Source organism: Drosophila pseudoobscura, chromosome X (assembly GCF_009870125.1).
Source record: "Drosophila pseudoobscura strain MV-25-SWS-2005 chromosome X, UCI_Dpse_MV25, whole genome shotgun sequence".
Taxonomy (NCBI): Eukaryota; Metazoa; Arthropoda; class Insecta; order Diptera; family Drosophilidae; genus Drosophila; species Drosophila pseudoobscura.
The window spans coordinates 40,140,293-40,154,044 of record NC_046683.1 but is presented as its reverse complement, the minus strand read 5'-3'; the positions used below and the strand labels follow the sequence as shown (position 1 = coordinate 40,154,044).

General features: G+C 44.0%; 1 protein-coding gene across 1 annotated transcript in view; it reads left to right on the top strand.

Annotated features, from left to right (window-relative positions):
* Atf3 (Activating transcription factor 3) overlaps nt 1-13,752 on the top strand; it is a 42,304-nt gene that overhangs the window by 1,615 nt on the left and 26,937 nt on the right. The gene's annotated exons all lie outside the window — the stretch shown is intronic.

Sequence of the window (13,752 nt, the reverse complement as noted above, 5' to 3'; positions counted from 1 at the left end):
TAACAGGTGTTTTGCCTCTTTTCGCACGCTTCTTTCTACGCTGCTCTTCTCTGTCTGCCGTTCCCCCTCTCGCTGCACATGGACACAGATACAAAGATATACGAATACATCAAGGGGGAATCGTATCGAATAAAAATGGCAATGCCAAGTATCTAGAACCATTGCCAATTGGATTTATGGATAATTTCACTTCTACTCTTGGAAATGCATTCAGTTCATAAATATTTTTATGTTCCACCCCCAATTCCACAACATGGACACCACCCCACACCCCCACTCGCCCCCCACAACCCTTAGCCCAGCTACGCCTGCCATCCCCCAACCCTTAACCCCCAATGAAAAACCAACCCCCAACCCCCATTCTGGCTGTCTGAGGCCAAAGGACTTACTTATCCCAAATAGTTGTGGCCCGCGCGTTGCGCATTTTATCGCAAAGAGAATTTATGCCACGAATTGCGGAAAATGCCACACCCCTCACTCTCTCTCTCTCTCTCTCTCTCTCTCTCTCTCTCGCTCTTTCTCCGGCACACACACATAAAGGGGTTGGGGGCACAGTACAGTGTGTGGCATGTACAATGTATGGGCTCTGTGCCGCCGTCGAACGAATCTACGAATCTTTTTGGGTGTGCGAGTGAATGAATGATTCCCATTGTTGGCAGGCAGGCAGTCAGTCCCCCTCCCAAGGGAGGAAGGGTCCAAGACGACGCAGTAGTTACAGTTACTCGTGAGGGAGAGGAAGGGTAAGCAACGACATGTGTGTATGGATTCCATCTATCAAACAAAATAGTCACACAAATTATTATTGTACACTTTTAGTGCGCATCGACGGCTTTTGTCTCGAATCTTTGTTCAACAGAACACTTCCATTCGATCATTCATTCATTTGCAGGCTGTATTCATTCTGTATTCCCTCTCTATTCACCGAGAGATTCATGTGGCTGTCAAAAAGTCATCTGACGCTTCCTTTGCTACGACACAAAACTGTCAAAAGTTTATGCAGTCGGTTTGTGAGACCAAATTTCGAAAGAAAATACATATGATTTTTGAAACCAAAAAGCAATGAAAACTGTCGTATAAGTAAACATCATCGCACATCGCACATCTCTCTGTTTCTCTGTTGCTGTGTGCAACGGCAGCATGTGGCAAATGTGTAAATATTTCAACAGATTTAACCAATACTCTCAGGGCGGTCCACAGAGAGGTGCAGTCTAAGCATTGCATCAACAAGTACGATACGATTGATGCAATGGAACGATAGGAAATGGACCCTCACTGGAAGGAAAGGAATCGAAACGAAACGAACAGGGAAGGAACACTTTAGGGAAGTACATACTTATGGGATTGATTCAAACAGGAACAGGAAAGTCGCATGTTACAAGAATGGCATAGATAAATAGAAAAAGAATCAAAAGAAAGAAAACTCAAGAAACTATTGATACAAAAATGTTTGAGTAGAGGACTACCTCGTAGCATATGTACATATGTAATTGTTGTCTTTTAGTCAATGAGGGATTGAAAGTAGTTGATTTTTTGGTGGATGAATCTTTAATCACTCGATTTCTGGACTCACCGCCGTTCTATAAAATTCTTTGAGGCAACGAAAAGGGTATCGGGTCGACCCGCATCTCCGACCCTTACCAATCGTGCAATCAAGCCTTAATTCGTTCCAATTCATTTTTTTTGTTTGGGCAAATTCATTAACCAATTTATGCGGCACCCTATTCCTCCCCCCCTCAATCCCATTCCCGTCTGCCATTCCCATTTCCGAAGTCGATTCTCCATTTCACCCACGCGCTTTCTCCGAGGCGGTTCGTTGCTGTTTTTTTTCGCTGGAAATTTGTATGCATTTTGATTTTTGCTAACGAGTATTTTATTTATATTTTTAAGAGTATTTTTCGTACATATATATTTTTTTTTACTTCGTTTCGAGAGACCCGCTTTAGGGCGGGGCGGGCTGGAGCGGACGGACCGGGCTTAGTCCGGCCACTGGAATAGGAATACTAGGAGCGGCGGCGGCGGCGGCGGCGGAGGCGGAGCGAAGCTCTGGCCAAAAGCCAAAGCCAGTAACCGGTTTGCCATTTGTCAACTTTGCCGTCGACAGACAGACAGACAGAGAGACAGTCGAAAATGCGATACCGAGTAGCCGTAAAAAGCGCTTCACAAATAACAATACTCTTTTTTTTTTGTTTTTTAAAAGAAGAGAGACACAGAAGGCAGTGTCAGCGGATCGTCACGAATGGAAATATACCCTACTTTAGAAAATCCAATGGAATTGCTCTAGAGCTGTCCTTGAATCCTTGAAGAAATGTTTTATGTAATTTTACCCAAAATCACCTTAGATTCCGACTTGGATTCAATTTTAGTTAAATATGAAAGAATTTTTAGGATTTCCAGTGTAATTGATACGAGAATACTCAATTTTCTCCAACTATAGATACATACATATATGTATCTGTAATGCCATCGAGGTGTGAACACTGTGAAGAATACTCTGATTATACCTGGAAAATCCAAAATCCAATCCGTTTTTGACCGAAACACCCTTCCATTCATGCCAAGGCGCTTCCAATCGGACGCAGTAACAGCCTTGGCCCCTAGAACACCTATTCTCATTCCGATTCGTTCCTCCATGGAACACGGATGGACATCGCACGCACAATATATATTTTTGTTGCCTTTCCAGCGTTCCACCGCCTTGGCCCGTATCCCCATTTCCATTCACTCTATGTTTTTTCCCCTCTCTCTATCCCTGGCTTTTTCTTTCCCCGAAATGTTTTGCGTATAACCTTTTGCCTTAACCTCTCCTTACCCTCCCTGCTCCACTCACCCTCTTCTGCTTTATCGCTATCTCTTTTCCTCTCCCTCTTTCTGGCGGTGGAACATTTTGTTTGTTGTTTGTTTTTTTTTTATTGTTTAAAATTCATCACGAATTTTATTTTGTTGTGCGTTTTGTTTCTTTTTTTTTTTGGTGTTTGGCTTTTTATACAACTTTTTTTTTCCCATTTCGTTTGGTGTTTTTTGTTATTGTTTTTCTCTTTTTCTCTTTTTTTGTAGCTCTGTCGACGTCGACGTCGCCGTCGCTTCTCCGTCGTCGTCGTCGTCGTCGTCGTCGTCGTCGTCGCCGTCTTCTAACCTTGAAGCACATTAAATATTGTTGGTTTTGTTTTTGGTTTATTTTTCGGGTTTGTTTCTGTTTCTGGTTGTACTATATTCTGATTCTGATTCTGTTCTGTATTTTTCGAATGCCGAAGCGCTGAATACTGTTCTTTATTGCAGATACATTTCGCTGTGATTTCCCCTTATCGCTTTTTAAGTACAGTTTCTTGTGCTTGAAGCCATTCGTGTGCATTCCATTCCATTCTATTCCACAAAGTCCTATATCCATAAGAAGTTCGTTAGAGTTCCTCCGGGGGGGATTCTCTGTACAACTTTTCCATCCGCGAACGGACACGTATCGAAATCCTAAAGCGTCCTCCCAGAACGGCAAGAGCTTCCGGAAAACAGTAACTTCTAAAGAAAAGAAGCAGTAGCAGCAGCACATAAAATGTGTGTAATACCAAAAAGTACATATGTATGTATGTATGTACATATATGTTATATATAATTCATAGAAGAAAAAGACGAACTAAATAAAATTTAAAAAAAAGTTTCATGTGGGGTCGGGTTTTCGCGTCTCTTCCTTTGCCCTCTGCTTCCAGCTGCTGCTTTTTCCTCTTTTCCTCTTCCTCTTCCTCTTCTTCGTTTTAGTTTTTTTTTTCGGTTTAATTGTCGAATTTTCGTTTCGTTTCGTAAGATACCCCTTATCACAAAGAAGGGTGTATTGGGATTAAGGGAGAAGAGGAAAAACGAAAATCCAAGATCAAATCAACCACAAATGGCTATTCCAATGAGCTATATGTATATTTAGCTACATCAATTTATCCAATGTTGCATACTCTATGAAGACGTTAGAGTCTACAGTCTTAGGCTCCACAAATACTAACGATTTGTCCCACTAAAAACTGAATAAAAAATTATAATATTCTACACTTTGGAAAGTAAACACTGACCGAGGTGGGCTGCCGCATTACGCGCAGTGTATCATCACTGTAGCTGTTGTAAGGGATAGAAAAAATGAGAGCTACAGACCTTGAAAAAGATCTCAAATCTAAAATCACAAATATGAATGAGCATACAGGCTGGTTTCCGCGTGTACCTTCTAATGAGTATCACTTCAGTCGTATCTAGTCGCTGCTTACGTTTCGTATTGGTTCTATGGCGTTGCGCCTAGGCGTTGTGTCTCTCTTATATACATACTATATATCATTACTTTGTTGTTGGTTTTTTGTGTTGCTTTGTTGCTCCAAAAAATTACTTAATTGCAGCCATATGTGAGACCCGGTCCCTCCTCCTTACTGCCCCGCGGTGGGCTCCTAGTCTGCCTTCTCCCTCCTTCTATTCCTCCTTATGCCCATTTTTTTTGGGGGGGCTAGAAACTGGAAATGTGTCGTCGTTGGTTTGGTTTTCGTATCTCTGTATCTACGCATTTCTTGGCTTTGTATCTCCCTCTCCGTCATGCTCTCTGTCTTTTGTATCTTTGAATCTGTATCTTTTTCCTGCGTATGCGTATGCGTATGCGTATACGTATCTAATTCTAATTTATTTTTCGCCAAAAAGAACCACTTTAATGAGGAGGCAGGCTAAAAAGGAAACCCAAAAACCAAAAATATTAGCCTTTCGCTATTTTACTATCTATGTATCTCTCTCTCCCACTCTCGCTCTCTCTTTCCTTCTGCTTAACCGCTGCCTCTGTCGCTGTCGTTTTTATTTATTTATTTATGCCCCTGGCTTTTATTCTTATTTTATTTCTTTCCTTTTGTTGTTGTTTTGTTTTTGTTTTTTTGATCAATAAATTAAGTTCCCGTTGACATGCCACCCCCTTGATTTTGGCACCCCCCTGGCACTCTTTCTCTCTCTCTCTTTCCGTTTTTCGCCAGCTCTTTCGCTCTCTCTCTCTCTCTCTTTGCCTCTTTTTTTTTTGGTCATTTCAATTGCAGCAACGGGCGGCGGCGGCGGCGGCGGCGCGTCATGCTCTGCTGCGCTTTAATGGCCCGAAAACTGTGGCGGAGGGGCATGGGGAGGGGGAGGAGAGGGCTGCCGCAGCAGAGGGCGACTTTTGCTTTCGTTGCACGTAGAACGAGCGACACACACACAGAAATTCCAAATTCAAATACGAAATTGAACTTGAAAAATGTTGTGGCTGGCGCTTGGAATACCCTCCGCTCCACCTTCCCCGCTCCCCCGCTTCCTGGAAGCCACTTTCAAGCTTCAAGCTTCAAGCTTCGAACAATCACAAAGCCCTGCTCTTCTCACGCTCATGCCAAAAAAAAAAAAAAAACAGAATAAAACACAAACAAAAAAGAGAGAGAGATAGAGAAACATGTTTGCCGGAGAGAATCGGAGAAGCGGTTGGGCACCAGCGTGGGGGCCCATTAAAAACCCAAAAAACTTGAGACTTGAATGCGTTGTTGTCCCCCGTACATGCCTCTGTGGCATGGCTTCGCCTCCCCAGCCTTTGATTCGAAGCTCTAGAGATCGTGTAAAGCTGTGGGCGTGGCCCTTGGACAACAAATGTTTTGTGGGGCCCCCAAAAAAGGGAGATGCCCCCCAAAAACAAAGTCGAGGAGGAGTAGTAGAAGAGGAGACAGAAGGAGAGGCAAATGAAATAAGCGAACTTACAGAGAGATATCTAATGGGAGAAAGAGAAAGACAGACAGCACCATCTGTTCCATCTGTTAGATTTGTCACAAGTAATTCAAAGATACTTTTTCTATTCGCAATGTGATTCACAAGGCCTTTCGGAATCTTTCTTCCCTTGGGGTTTCCCTAGTAAATACATCTTCAAATTGAAGCAAAGATACAAAACAGGGCTACGAGATAAAAGATACAATATGCTCTCATGAAATATTTATACAGTGATAGAAAACAGATCGCCAAAATACAAGCTACAGCAAGAGAACGGACCTCCCAGAGATATTTGTATCTTCAGATCTTATGCATCCTTTGTATCTGTGAGGCAAGGACTCAAGGCAACACGGTTTCAAGATATAATCATCTAATGATTCCCATTTTCTATTTGATTCATCCTTCTTCCTTTTTTTTAATGGAAAACAATTCTTGGAATCCTTTAAAATGTATCTAGAGATAGAAGCAAAGGCTTTAGATACAATATCTTATATCTTCTTCTAATGATTCCCATTTCTTACTCTTTCTTCATCCTGCGGATCTTCCCCTATGGATACTTGTATCTTCAGATGTTAAGCATCATTTCTCTTCTTCCCAGCACCCTCTTCACCCTTCCCCTCTTCCCATACAATAATCTGCAAATGTATCCAACAGATACAGCTGTATCTCTTCACTCAAGACAAATGGCTGTGCAAAACTCATTAGAAGCCCGAAAACCGAATCCCCAAACCCCAAACCGAATCTCTCCAGCTCTGCCGCTCCACTGCTTAATGACTTTCCGCTGCGATGGGCAGCAGCAGCAGCGGCAGTAGGGAAGTGCCTTTTGTTGCTGTGGAATGTGTTACGCTTTTTGATCCATAAAATCAGACACAAAATTGTTCAAACAAAAATTGCCAAAAAAAACCGAAAACAATCGTCGGAGGGGATGCTCTCGAAACGTTATAAATAACTCGAATATAATAATAGTTTTGCATCTTAATTACGTAACAATTAAAGTGAATCACCCGCCGATCCGCCTCCCCTCTTTGAATGTTAAGTGCAGCTTGAAAAAACTCTGGGAAAAACTCGCTTGGGGAACATTTTTAATTTTTCCTTTTTTTGTTTTATATACACACATACACACATGTACGTACAAGTGTACATAGGTACATATATATAATTTTTGGGATCATTTTTGGGGCAGCAAAATTATTCGTAAAACAAAGAAAAATTTGTGACAAAACAAATTGCTTTGCTGGAAAAATATGATTGCTCAGAGATACAGATACATTTTTTGGGGCGGGGATTGCGTGGGGCTGGGATGCAGCTTCAATGTCGCCGCAAGCATCAAAAGGCAATTTGTCACCTTGTGTGCACATGGGAAAAAGACACACAAAAACACACCGCACACGATTATACGGTGTATCTGTAGCTGCGTATCTGTCATTTGTATCTGTTTCTGTGGGGATCCAGGCTGATTCGCATTCGCACAAAAAAATTCATTGCGCAATATAAAAATTGAACAACAACAACAGCACACACACAGAAATTTAAATGGATTCTAAAAGGGGGATGGAGGCGAACGATGGAGCTGCAAATTTAAATTGAAATTGAGCTTTGGAGATGATTTTAACATAACAGGTAATCCCCTCGTAATCCCCTTCGGAGCCAACCAGATGAGAGCCCCCACAACAACATCTGGCAGAGACAGAGGGAGGGATAGAGAGAGAGCGAGAGAGAGAGCGTCGCGTGCCCCGAAGAAGGCGATGATGGAGGAGGAGCAGTAGACAGGGGATCGCAGGGAGAGAAATGTTGAGATTTATATTAATTTATTAATTTTTTTAAGCTAAAAAGGATTTGTTCCATTCCGTTGTTCCTCTTATCTCTTCTCCTGCAATCAGCAACCTCCGGGGGCAATCATTGATTGATTGATGCATAATTTTTCATGCGGAATATCAAGCATACGCCGCATTGTCTGCATGGAATCTCTGGCCTCCCCTGCTCCACCACTTTGGAGGTGTGAATTTTTTGTTGTCTTAATCTTTTTGGATCTACCTTCCGCTTGCTTCCTCTTCCTTGGCTGCTTTGCCTTTTCTTTTGCTGCTGTCTTTGGTGAGTCTTTTGTCTTCGTCTCGTTTCGTTGCGCTCAGGCGCCAAAAACTTAACTTTGAACTTCAACAAGCGACTTAAAACAACAACAAAAAAAGTGTCGACAATGAAAGCAGCCTGTATGTTGAGTGTTCCGAAGCTGCGAACACCCTGCACGTTCAGATCAGGTGCAACGTTAACGGGAGAACTGCATGGACTCTAGAGATTCTTAAGTTACGAAGCAGAAGAGATTCCAGTACTCTGTTGTCTACGATAACAAATGTAGGCTTTGCCAGAACCATAATAGTGCCGGATTACTCTGCAAACGGGGTATACCCGCACTCGTCACAAAAGATCCGATCCGGCAACTGAAAAGTGAGCAATCAACAAACGAATGAACTAACGAACGAACGGTTCACCTTGTTCAAGGTCCAAAGAGCCACCAACCAAAAAGCAAAGCCAACGCCAAAGCCGAAAAAAATAAATGCTGTTTTTGTTTCTAATTTGCATAGGGAAATTGAATGTTTAAACATTCTGTTGTACGAAACTGAGCGGAGCACAGTGGAATGGAACGGAATGAAGTGGTAGAGGGAGCGGTGCGGAGCGGAGCGGGTCGGAACGGAACGAAGCGGGGTGATAAATGATTGCCAACAGCAGATTCCATAGCTAAATGAAAGACTGAGAAAACTTCCTCCAAGGGGATGATGTGGAAGGTGGAAGGGGGGGGGGGGGGAGTGCAACAGGTGAAGGTGAAACGGTTAAGCGATCAACGATAACTCCTTGGCCCTCCCTTCCTTAGCGCCTCCCCCACTTGCACTTCCTTTTGGGGGGTAACATGGGGGTCATGCAGATCCCATTTCACTCCGACACACTCTGCCGCTGCCTTGTGGCTTGTCTTATCAGCAATGCCAAGCAGCAGAAGGCAAGCAGTGCAGCAGCAGAGGCACAGCGATATCGACAGCGACAGCGACAGCGACAATTGCCAAAGTTAACGGCAGTTACGTTGGCGGCTGCGTGGCTGCGACGCTGACTGCACTTCCTCAGCTTTGCTTTTGCGGCGACGGCGTCTGCGCCCGCGCCCACGCCCACGACCGAAAGCCTAGAGGTTCTCCTGCTCTCCCACTCTCCCACTCTTCGGGTCTTCCGCTCTCTGCATCTTCGGCTTGCGTTGTGCCTTGTCCAAGGCATATCCCGCACAGAAGGTAGGGGCACAGGTACCTGTTTCAAGTGCATTCGTGTGCACACCTTACCTTCTTGGGTCTCGCTCTCTCTTTGCACGTGGGCTGCACTCTGGATTCTCTTTTTGTTGTTTTTATAGCCGTCGGCTGGGTACGTTTTTGTATTAGCTTTTGGTGCGTTCGTTTTTTTTCGGTGGTTGTGTGGCTGCCCGCCATATGGTGGCTCGCTCGCTCGGTCCACTGGCTTCGTGCTGGACATCCCACAGCGCGAGTGACCTTCCACCGACATTGGGCACGTGGACTGTTGGCTTTAGCTCCAGGAAATGGCATTATTCCTCGTCCTCCTGCTCCTGCTGCTGCTCCTTCTTTGAAGGTATATCTTTCGCCTGCTAATCATATTAATGCACTGCGCTGTGCCACGGACGACGTGGGCTTGGCCCAGCCGAAGGTTGGGCTTCGGGCAAGCGGGCCCCTCTCCGCTCTGTCTCTTTTTGTGTCATCACTTTCGCTGCCGCTATCGCTGTTGCTGCACATTGTCTTTTATGGGTCACTGTTCCTGTTGTTGTTTTTTGTGGGTCAGAGTGACAAAAAGAGACAGACAGAGAGAGAGAGAGAGAGAGAGAGAGAGAGAGAGAGGTGGTTAGAGATAGGAACAGGGACTGGAGCTGGTAATATAATATGGTCAGGAAGTCCGGCGGGAATCCATTTTAATAGCGCTACCTCTGCTCTGCTCTGCCTCTGCTTCTGCTCTGCTTCTGCTGTTCTGTTTTTGTTTGTGGTATTGCTTCCTTCCGCTTTCGCTGCCTGTTTTTCCCTTTCCTTTTGCTTCTACCGCTGATCGGGCACCCATCCCACTACTTTCTGCACTGCTTTCTTGGACTGTCTTCCGAGTTTTCGTCTGCTTAGAGCTGGTTTATACTCTCTTCCCTGCACTGCTTATCCTGCTTCCAAAGTATGCACTGCGTTTGTTCCCTGTGAGTGATTCTACTGCTTCCCTTTTTCATGCCTTGCACTGCTTGCTATCAGAGCTTCTCATTGGGATTCGCTTATCACGCTTTCTTTCCACGTTCTTTCTGTGGCCTGCAAACTTCTTTCATTTGCTGTTGTACATACATATGTGCATATGTACACACATACACAAATACATACATACATACATACATACATATATTCTGCTCTCTGCCGCCCTGCCAACTGCTTTTGGTGTTTGCTTGTTTGCTGTTTGCTTTTTCTGTTGTTTATTCGCTGGCTGCTTTTTTCGCACAATATGTACTCATTAGCACCGAAAAACCCCGAAAAAAAAACAACTGAAAATAAAAAGCAACTGGAAGTCGAAGCTGAAGTTGAAAGCCCCGAAACAGACCCCGAAACCCCAGGCAGCAGGCTGGCACCGGTTAGTCGTAGTCCAAGTTCCGTGCCCTCTCTGTTCCACTAATTAATTATGCCCCTGCAACGTGCCCCGTCATGGGGGTGTAAAATATATATAATTTCCATGTGTCGGTGTGTGTGTTTATGTGTGTGTGGTAATGTATTTCAATGTTTGTTCTTGTGTGTTTTTGCTGTTGGTGTTTTTTAGTAATTTAGTCGAAAGAAATTTGCATTGTATTTAGTTACACACGCACATTGGTGGCCCCTTAGCAGCGAGCGCCCTGCCCGACGCCTGTCTGTCTGTTTTCCTGTGTGTATCCAGCAGATACATTAGCATACATACATATGTACATCCCCAGCAGAACAGCCGGATCGTGGATCGTTGCAGGGGCTGGGAGAGCTGCAAAATGTCCTTAAATATATGTAAATACGTCGATTTCCATAAGAGAAAATCTCACTTGGTGACCCGCCGCACCATATGTGAGATCCAACGATATAAATTCCCAACTAAACAGATAAGCATCATCTAAAGATATCGATTCCATCAAACAAAAACACATCAAAGAACTGTCAGGGCTCTCTACTTCTGTCTTTTGGGAGACCTACCCCAGGGGTTGCCGAATGTACGAAAAGATCTTAGACCCACTGGGATCTGAATAATCTAGCGGGAAGAATCGGGAGCTATCCACCAGATAAAATCTGCTAGCATCTGCATGACATGGAGCATGTAGTTATCAAAGAGCGGGAGGTCAAGGGGTCGCAGCTGTCGGGCCATATTTTAAACACTTTCGGTGTTCCACGGAATCCGTGTATGCGAGTATTTATGTACTTTTCGGGTCTGTAGAATGTAGGAATCGAAAGACTCTGCGAGTCGTTGTTGTTTCTCTGCTTTTTATTTTTCGTTTTAATTTTTTCTCCATTTTGTTGTTGCTGTTGTTGTTTTTTTCGTGTGTGTCGAGATATGCAAATTAGCTTTTGGCCTTGGCGTGGGCGTTAAAAGCTTTTGTTTCTAACTTCGTTACACTTTGTTACTCTCTCGGCTGCTTCTGCCTCTGCCTCTGCCTCTGCCACTGGCTTCACTGTGCCGTGTCTCTGTCTCTGTGTCTGTGGGTGTCCCACTGTAGATGTGGGGGAGTATCTATAGATATTTCTTGACTAAGAAAAATACGCAAACTAAGTCGGCGTCGAAGCTTTTCTATTAGTCACAATCTAATCCACAATATGCTGCTGACACGCTGACCGATTTGGAGAGTCCCAACTGAAATGAATGAATGATTGAATGAATGACCCCATCTATAACCATAAGAGTCTCCACACCCCAGTGGGGCATGCTTCAAGCAGTTTGCATTTCCATTTCCATTTCCAAAGAGGAGACTTTCAAATGGCCATCCATTGGCCAGCCATAAGTCTTATTTTGGGGCGCCGCCGCATTTCATGGCACATTCTCCTCCTCTACTCCACTCTACTCTACTGCTTCTTGCCGCAAAGAATAGCAGTAGAATGGCAAAAGCCATTCTCATAAATTATTCAAAAAGCAAAAGCAACAACAAAAATCCAAAGGGGGAAATGAAAAATCAAATAAAAAAGCAAAAAAAAAGAATGATTTGGCCTCTTTGGTTCATTGGCATTTCATTTTGGCCATATTCTCTGGCACTTCCTACTCCACTCCACGCCACTCCACTACACTCTACGAATGTATCTGTATCTTTGTACGCACAGACCTCTCTATCCCTCTCTCTGTCATTCTATGTTTCCATTCATTAGTGGGGAAACTAGTTTCTCTTTAGGTGGTACTAGTACTATTCACTCTTTTCTTTTCCATTTATTATTATTTGTTTGGCTTTGCTTCACAGCCACAGCCATAGCCACAGCCACAGATACAGATAGTTCTACAAGCACGAGTACGAGGGCCAGTACGAAGTATGATTGTATCTGTATCTCTCTATTTACCTTAGTATTTCCTCGCTGTTCCGAACTTGTGTTTCTGCTATGCTAATTAGCAATCGAAACAAACCCATCATCATTCCATCCAAACCGAACCTCCATTTAAAACAATAAGCAATTCATTTGGTATTCAAAAAAAATAAAATTAAAATATCATAAAAACCTACGAAAAAAAAACACACACGCACACAGCAGATCCCCCAAGAGCTCCAAAAGCCAACAACAACAACCTTCAATATGTATGTATTTATGTACAACAACCGTATACCGTACACCGTACACCGTGCACCGTACACCGTACACCGTACAAAAGTGTACGCACACGCAATCAAAATACAATATTTGTACGGCTCATAGTCATGAGCAGGGCATGGCAGGCATGGCATTCATCGATGCTTCAACGCATCATAAATGTAGCCCGATTTCCCCACCGATCATCTCATTTTCCGTACTTCTCACAATTCCAAAAGAATTCCTCCCTAAAGCTGTTATTTCTCTACCAAACTGCTTGCTGCACTGCTTCTGATCCGCGCACGGCTTCTATTTCTTTCTTCTGCTGCCTAGTTTGCCCGTTGATCTACCTCAGCACTGCTTACTTGTACCTTCACTGCTTGTCTCCAGCGCACTACTTCTACTGCTTGTGAAACCTCTAGCGAAACATCTTTCTTTTACTGAAATATCGAGGAGGAATACCCATCTCATGGTAATATCTATATCTCCACATTTCTGTCTGGTGTTGGGGGTGTTGGGGGAGGAGAAGGCGTAAGGGCGTAAGGGCGTAAAGGCATAACTTCCTTGCACCTCCCCCCAACAGCCACAGTGTGACAGCCACAAATCTTTTTTGTTTTTTCCACTCGTTTGTCACACATTTTTACGATTGTTTTATTATAGTGTTTTTGCTTTTCCCTGTTGTTTTGCTTTTGGCGAATATTTTGTGTAGTTTTCCAGCTCGTTGCTGGCGTTTGTTCCATTTTGTTACGGATAGATCGTCGCACCAAGATCGGATGTACACACAGATACTCGCATACGTGTTTGTGTTTTCTGTTGCATTGTCAACATTAATTTGCAACTGAAAAGCGGCGACATTGAAGCGACAACCGGACAACCGGACAGCCGACAACGACTCTGACACGACCGATCGTCAAGTGGCCACGCCCTGCTTGCTCTACTCTGCTCTGCTCTGCCAGTCGATTCGATTCGATTCGATTCGATTCATGAATCCATTCATCCATTTGCCCGAGGCACAAGCGGCAGAGGCACATGCCACTTTTCAATTCAATTACAATTACAGGCACAGGGACAGGCACTGGCACTGGCACTGGCACTAGCGCTGGCACTGTGCGCCTGCAAGTTAATCAATCAATCAATTACTGTAATCAACGGACAGACCGAGATCGAGCGAGCAATCCCACCACCCACTACTCACTATATTTCACGAAATTTATGCTCAAAGTGTGCCACCACACTGAAC